General features: G+C 40.6%; 1 long non-coding RNA gene across 1 annotated transcript; it reads right to left on the bottom strand.

Moving 5' to 3' along the window:
- Positions 1–603: 603 nt before the first annotated feature.
- On the bottom strand, positions 604–6045 carry LOC150054596 (uncharacterized). Its single transcript, XR_016537565.1, has 3 exons — positions 5561–6045; positions 1428–1570; positions 604–764 (listed from the first exon to the last, which is right to left on the bottom strand). It is a non-coding gene; the product is annotated as an uncharacterized LOC150054596 (long non-coding RNA).
- Positions 6046–8536: the final 2491 nt, after the last annotated feature.

Below are 8536 nucleotides of genomic sequence, written 5' to 3'. Positions count from 1 at the left end.
TGGATGTTTTTTTAAAGGTAAGTTCTCACTGAGTTTGTTGATATAATCCACTTGCTTTATTCAACACTTGAGTAACAATAGAGATGATAATCAATATAGCTAACCATAACCATATAGATATTATATTGAAATGTGGTTAATGTTTTCATAATTTTTAATGGTGCTCAGTTTGCCTTGAATTTAGGAGGCAGAGAACCATACATAAAACTCTAAAGATAAGATAGTCAAAGGAATACAGTGCTGGGCATATAGTTTAAATGGTAGAGCACCTGCCTAGCAAGCAAAAGGTTCTGAAATCAAACTCTCCAGTACCTCACAAAGGAGAAATACAAATTACCTAGAATTATGGAAGTACACTATAGTTTGTTAAAAGCAAGAATTAAACATTACAATCCAAAGACCATTATTTAGTTGCACTAATAAATTAAACCATACTACAAAGCTATAATAATTTAAATAGTGTGATCCAGGTAGCTAAGAGAAAAATAGTAGAACAGAATAGAAAAGCACAAAGCAAACCCAAATGCATATTGATATTTAGAAATGATTTTTTTACGCCAGGTACCAGTGGCTCTCACCTGTAATCCTAGCTACTTGGGAGGCTGAGATCTGAGGATCGAGGTTCAAAGCCAGCCGAGGCACAAAAGTCAGTGAGACTCTTATTTCCAATTAACCACTAGAAAACTGGAAGTAGCATTGTGGCTCAAGGGGTAAGGTGGAAGAGCTCGGGGACAGTGTCCAGGCCCAAAGTTCAAGCCCCATGACTGACAAAAGAAAAAAAGAAAAAGAAAAAAGAATAGAAAAACATGATGCTTGTATTTGTATGTGTATATACCAGTCTTGGTCTTGACCTTAGGACCAAGGCACAATCTCTGATCTTCTTTTGCTCAAAGTTAGCACTCTGCTACTTAAGCCACAGTGCCACTTCTGGCTTTTTCTTTTTCAGCAGTTTATTAGAGGTAAGAGTTTCATAGGAGCTCCGCATTAGTATGTTGGTGACTCATGCCTGCAATCCTGCTGCTCAAGAGGCTGAGGTCTAAGGATCACAGTTTGAAGCCAGCCCAGGCAGGAAAGTCCATGAGAATCATTCTCTTCAATTAACCACCTAAAACTGGAAGTAGAGCTATGGCTCAAAATGATACAGGGCTAGCATTACACATAAAAATTCAGAAATAGCACCCAGGACCTGAATTCAAGTTTCATAACTCCCAACCCCAGCCCCCCACCAAAAAAGAAGAGTCAGTCCCCAGCTTTTATATTATTTAAAATGCCATTTCAAGTCAGTAAAGAAAGGGGAAATGATGATTAAAGTATTACAACAGGTGAGTATCCAATTAGAAAAAAAAGTAAATTTGACCCTTAGCTAATTACTTACACAAAAAGTTAGAATAGGGGCTGGGAATGTGGCTTGGTGGTAGAGTACTTACCTAACATGCATGAAATCCTGGGTTCCATTCCTCAGTACTACATAAACAGAAATAGCTAGACATAGTGCTGTGGATCAAGTGGTAGAGTGCTAGCCTCGAGCACAAGAAGCTCAGGGACTGTGCCCAGGTGCTGCGTTCAAGCTCTAGAACCAACAAAAAAATATTCCAATCGATGAAAGATATGCTATGGAGAATGAAACTATGAAGATTCTAAGCAGAACCTTTGGAATTAAAAAAAATATTTTAGAGTAGGAACATCTTTCTAGTTAGAGAAGAAACTCGGAAGACGGAACTCAGAGCCTTGTACTTGCTAGGTAGGTATTCTATTAGAACCATACCTCAAGCTCCAAATATTTCAAAGTCTTCGTGCTCATGGAATACATATGCTCACCATACACAAAGCTAAGACAAAAGGTAAACCAGGTAGCAATATTCACAACCCAGAGTCTTAATGAGTACATAAGAGTACATAAGGAACCCTTACACAAGAATAATAACTAAATTGAAATCACAGACTAGAGTCTTAATGAGTACATAAGGAACTCTTTTTTTAAGGAATTAATAAAGATTATTATCTTTTTTTTCATTGTCAAGATAATGTATAGAGGGCATTTATATTCATCAGGTAGTCTTTGCATTACTCATCACACATTGATACCCCTTCATAAGGAACTCTTACAAAAGGATAATAAAGTGAAATCGCAAATAGATCATTAGGGAAAGAACATATATACAATTACCACCCCAGAGTAACAGATGCCAGTATTCACTTAGCAGATTGGCAGAGAACAAAAAGATTATAACATAATTGGTGGATGATCAGGTAATTAAGACACACTGACTTAGTCTCCGGGGGAGAGGTTGCAGCCTCAGAGAGAGTGGTGAGCCCATCAAGTTGCACAAGGATCTCTTGACCTGGATATTTTATTCCCATGTGTATTCAAGGTCATCAATGCAGTACTGTGTGAAACTGCAAAAGTTTATAAACCTTCTCAATGTCTATCAGAATATGGCTATGCAAAATACAACTATTCAGCCATTTTTTTTTGGTGGGTCCTGGGGCTTGAACTCGGCCTGGGCGCTGTCCCTGAGCTCTTCATCTCAAGGCTATCACCCTACCCTTGAGCAAAAGCCCCACTTCTAATTTTTTTTTTTTTGCCAGTCCTGGGCTTGAGCTCAGGGCCTGAGCACTGTCCTTGGATTTTCTCAAGGCTAGAGCTCTACCACTTGAGCCTCAGCACCACTTCTGGCTTTTTTCTATGTATGTGGTACCGAGGAATTGAACCTGGGTCTTCATGCATGCTAGGCAAGCACTTTAACCACTAGGCCAAACTCCCGGGCCCCCCACTTCCAATTTTTTAGAGCTCAATTGGAGTTAAAAGTCTCAGGTCCTTTTGTGCCAAGGCTAGCTTTGAATCTTGATCCTCAGATCTCAGCCTCCTGAGTAGCTAGGATTACAGGCATGGGCCACTGCGCCACCCAACTATACAGCCATTTTTAATGTACCAATCAGGATTGATCTCTGAAATAGAGGCAAGAAGTTACTGTTCATAAAGAAAGTGGAAGATTCTACTTCTAGTATTGAAATTAGGTCCACGTCATTTATTATCATAGTTGTACTCTGCTTTTATATACTTGTTCATCAGTAAATACTGTGAGATTGAAAAGAAAAAAAGTGGAATATGGGAATACGTTTGTACATGTACAGTATCTCAGAAAGATAACAAAAAATGGACGGTGGTAGTCACTTCTAGGGGACAGGAGTCGGGGAGGCTTTTTTTGCTGAATGTGCCCTTTTATTCATTGTGAGTCTATTACTAGTGACCTATTAAAAATTAAAGTTTGATGGACTGGAGCCATTGGTAGAGTGTCTGACTAGATCTCCTAGGTAGGATTATAAGCATAAACTACTGTGCCCAGCTGGATTTAAGATTTTTTTGTGTGTGCCAGTCCTGGGACTTGAACTCAGGGTGTGGGCACTGTCCTTGAGATTTCTCAAGGCTAGTGCTCTACCACTTGAGTCATAGCACCATTTCTGGCTTTATCTGTTGCATGTGGTACCAAGGAATAAAACCCCAGGCTTCTTAGGTGCTAGGCAAGCACTTTACTGCTAGGCCATACTCTCAGCCCCCCAGACTTCTTTTACTCGAGACTAGTGTTCTACCACTTGAATCACAGTGCCATTTTCAGCTTTTTTTATGATTAATTAAAGAGTCTCAATGGGCTTTCCTGCCTGGGCTGGCTTCAAACCTGGATCCTCAGATATCAGCCTCCTGAGTAGGTAGGATTTACAGACACTCATATCTGTGCCCTGCCCTGATTGAATTTTTGAAGGGATATTTAGAAAGCACGCCTTCACACGTTTTTTTTTTCCCAATGGCCTTCTTTTTTATTTTATGCTATTTTATTACTAAAGAATTTATTAACATTGATTTTTACATCATATTTCAATACTTGTTTAACAAAAAAGAAGTATTCAAGAAGGGAATCTCTATGTACAATCACTGGCACTGAGATTTTTAGGTCATAATTAAAATTAGGCTGAGGGTTTATATGTCATAGATAATATTAATCTATGTAATAAAACATTATGTCTATAATCATAAATTTTATGTCTATGTAGTTGTGTTTATATTTTCAATACCATGCCCATAGCATTGGGTATGCAAATATTGAGTCCTCACTCTTCTACTGTTTGGATCTAATAGCCACATATTAAGGATACCATGCACCTTTTGTTCCTTTGGTCTTGACTTGTCTCACTCAACATGATTCGCTCTAGATTCGTCCACTTCCCTGCGAATGCCATTGGCCTTCTTTTGAATAACAAAATTTCTTGGTACAAACCAAAGAAGACAGAAGGGAGAAAAAATACAAAAAAAGCTCAAAACCTTTCTATGTTAATTCTATAGTTGTAGGTGAAGTCATGATGATTTGATATTCCCAAACCAAAATAGTAAACCTCCCCCATTGTGGAAGCATAAAACTAAAGAGAGGCTGGGAATGTGGCTTAGTGGTAGAATGCTTGCCTAGAATGCATGAAGCCCTGGGCTCCAGTCCTCAGTACCACATAAACAGAAAAGGTTGGAAGTGGCACTGTGGCTCAAGTGGTAGAGTGCTAGACTTGATCAAATGAATCTCAGGGACAATGTCCAGGTGCTGTGTTCAAATCCCAGAACTGGCCAAAAAAAAAGTCCTGAACTAAAAAGGAAGTCCTCCTTCCTCGATTAGGAATCAAGCAGATTTACTAGACTCAGAGAAAAATAAAGTCATCCTACTGAGTAGGTCTTTCTTTCAGTCTCCTGACCCAGTTTGCCAAAATGTTACCAGATTCACGTCATTGGGTTCATGTCTATATCAGAGAAAGGATTTAAGGAAAACCACAGAGAGGATTTAAGTAGAATACATTTTTTATATTTATTTTTTGTCAGTCGTGGTGCTTGAACTCAGGGCCTGAGTGCTGTCCTTGAGGTTTTTTGTGGTTGTTGTTGTTTTTTGTTTTTTTTTGTTTTTGCCAGTCCTGGGCTTGAGCTCAGGGCCTGAGCCCTGTCCTTGGACTTTCTCAAGGCTAGAGCTCTACCACTTGAGCCTCAGCACCACTTCCGGCTTTTTGCTATGAATGTGGTACCGAGGAATTGAACCCGGGTCTTCATGCATGCTAGGCAAGCACTCTACCACTAGGTCAAACTCCCGGCCCCCCAGTCCCTGAGTTTTTTAACTCAAAGCTAGCACTCTACCAGTTTGAGCCACAGCCCCTTTTCTAATTATTAATTGGAGATAAGAGTCTTGCAGACTTTAGTGCCAGATAGCTTTGAACTGCGATCCTCAGATCTCTGTCTCCTGAGTAGCTAGGATTACAGGTGTGAGCCACCGTGCCCAGCTATGTGGGTGTTTTTGAACTTGGTCACACTAGGACCATTACTCATTATGGGCTTCTGGGGATATTGGTCAGAAAGACCTTGCTCTTTGTCACAAGGTTGTCCATTAATGTCAGCAGTATAGAATTTGATTCTATACACATCCAAGCCAAGGCTCTAAGACTTCAGGTGTCCTTATTACCTACATGGCCCATATACCTGAAACCAGAGGAATCAGGGGAAGAATGATGAAATCCAGTCATGACAAATACTCACCATTTGTAATACAGTTGAGTAAGGCTCTTTCTCCACCTCACCTCTAGAGAATCACACATCAGGCTTATAGTTCAGTCTATACATGCTACAAGGCAGAGCTGGGAATTTGCTCTTGGATTTGAGTTTTGCTTGGATTCACCAGGTGGGCAATCCTGTAGTAGTGATTGACATTTTGTCCTGGCTACCTTCAGAATCATGGTAGGTGGAAATTCTGCAACCATTCCTTTCTTTTTCTCCTTCCTTCTTTCCCTCTCACCTCGTCTTCAGGTCACAGACTCTAAAACCAGACAAGAGAAAGTTCATAAACCATATATCCAACATTCCTCCTGATTGTTTCCCAAACAAGGGTGCTTATGTAGTACCACATCAGCCGGTCTCCCTTCCCTCCCTTCCTCTCCCCCTTCCTTCTTTCCTTCCTTTCTTCATTCCTTCCTTTTTGCTGGTCCTGGGGTTTGAACTCAGGACTTGGGCACTGTACCCAAACTTTTTTTTTTTTTGCCAGTCCTGGGCTTGAGCTCAGGGCCTGAGCACTGTCCTTGGACTTTCTCAAGGCTAGAGCTCTACCACTTGAGCCTCAGCACCACTTCCGACTTTTTTCTATGTATGTGGTACCGAGGAATCGAACCTGGGTCTTCATGCATGCTAGGCAAGCACTTTAACCACTAGGCCAAACTCCCGGCCCCTACCCAAACTTGTTTTATTCAACATTTTACCACTTAAGCTACAGCACTACTTCCAGTTTTTTATGTTTATGTGGTACTGAGAAATGGAACCAAGGGCTTCATGCTTGCTAGGCAAGCACTCTCCCAGCCCTGGCTTATGTCCTCATGATCCTTTTCTACTCTGTCTCTTTCCAGTGATCTCAAAATTTTATTCATCATCCCTGAGTCTTCTAATAATTTTGCCTAGATGCTGGTGGAGTTCACCCACTGGCAAAAGGGAATTTGATTAATTATACTTTTTCACTGGATTTGTTGGAGGATTAAAATTCTTGGCAGTTGATTTAAAAGCATTAGAGTTGCAACACTTTTTGTAGGCTCATCCAAGAGAGAAATTCAAACTTGTCTTCCTCCTCCTCCTCCTCCTTCTCCTCCTCCTCCTCCTCTTCTTTTTCTTCTTCTTCTTCTTCTTCTTCTTCTTCTTCTTCTTCTTCTTCTTCTTCTTCTTCTTCTTCTCCTTCTCCTTCTCCTTCTCCTTCTCCTTCTCCTTCTCCTCCTCCTTCTCCTCCTTCTCCTTCTCCTTCTTCTTCTTCTTCGGCTTGGGCTATCCTGTGTTGTAGCTTTTGTAGGAGGAGTGGCAGGTTTAAGTCTTTGCAAATAATTGATCAGGTTCCATTTTTAACTGGCTGTGACTGAAGATTTTCTGTTCCTTGAGAATCCAGATATGTGTCCATTTTTCATATTACCTTTCTTTTTTTTTGGCAGTCCTGGGGGCATGAACTCAGGCCTGAGCACTGTCCTTGGCAGTCCTGGTCCTGGGTTTTAGTGCTTGCTAGGTAAACACTCTAACACTAGGCCAAACTTGTGGTCCTGTATTACCTTTCTTAAATCCAAACTCCTTAGAGATGTAGATCTAAGATTTGGAGGATATTTCCATTGTCTAAAGCTAAATATTTACACTGATTTTTATCATGCTCAGGATTTAAAGGTGCGAAATCCTCAGCCTTAAACTGTGTTCCCTTTTGTCTTTTTCTCCTAGTGTCATTGTCAAATGTCATTTTCCTGACTCCTTTGGCATAACATATATATATATATATATAATATCTACCATATGTAGATCAACACATACACACACATTTACTGGGGCTTGAACTCAGGGTTTGGGCACTGTTTTTTAAGCTTTATTGCTCAAGGATGACTAGCACTCTACCACTTCAGCCTCAGCTCCACTTCTGACTTGTTTGTAAATTGAAGATAAGAGAGTCTTACCCAGGCCATCTTTGAACCATAATCCTTAAATCTCTACCTCCTGAATAGTTAGGATTACATGTCTGAGCCAATAGAGTCCCTTGGCTTTTTCTAGAACGGAAAATAATGCTACATGAACAGGAATTTCTGCCATCACATTCCTCTTGAAGATCATTGTTTTCCACACCATTTTTTTTATTGTCAGGGTAATGTATGGAAGGGTTACAGTTACATTTGCCAGGTAGTTAGGTGTATTACTTCTCATACATTGATCCCCTTCTCATGTTTTTGTCCTCATTTCACACCATTTTTTTTATCATGTATCTCTCGCCCATTTTTTTCTTTCCTTCCAAAATGACTTTTCTCTTTTTTTTTTCTTTTTTTGTGGGTCATTGGGGCTTGAACTCAACCTGGGCACTGACCCTGAGCTCTTCAGCTCAAAGCTACCACCCTACCTGTGAGCCAAGCCCCACTTTCCTTTTTCTAGAGGTTAATTAGAGATAAGAGTCTCAGGTCCTTTTAGGCCCAGGCTGGCTTTGAACCTTGATCCTCAGATCTCAGCCTCCTTAGTAGCTAGGATTACAAACATGAGCCACCGTGCCTAGCCCAAAATGACTTCTCTTATGTCTCATACAAGAATCAAACTATCTGAAAAATTATCAATAATTTATATTACAAATATTTCCTGTACCTTAAAATTTTTCAGAATGCTTCCCAAAGTTCAATGACAGCTTTGTTGATGATGATTGAATGGGAAATGAAGACAAGCTGGAGCAAAGCCAGGCTGAGCTATCCAAGGCCAGTCCCTCTGTATCTCAAGGCAAGTCTGAATTCCAACATGTCTAACTGCACAAGAAGGAAGTGGCCAATGCATTGAGGACAGAGATATTGGTAACTCAGCTGCCAAGAATGTCTAGAAGCCTAAGCTCCTAAACAAGGCTAGAGCAAGGGGGCATCCAAGGTCAGCAGGACTGTGCATGAGTTGACAGCAGAGGACACCATACTTCTCCAGGCCACCTTGACCCTGTTAGGTAGGCCCAGGAAGACAGCCCCTCCCGCTTTCTCTTCC

This window comes from Megascapheus bottae, chromosome 14, assembly GCF_031878675.1.
Source record: "Megascapheus bottae isolate mThoBot1 chromosome 14, mThoBot2.hap1, whole genome shotgun sequence".
NCBI classification, from domain to species: Eukaryota; Metazoa; Chordata; class Mammalia; order Rodentia; family Geomyidae; genus Megascapheus; species Megascapheus bottae.
This window is presented reverse-complemented; position numbering and strand designations above follow the sequence as displayed.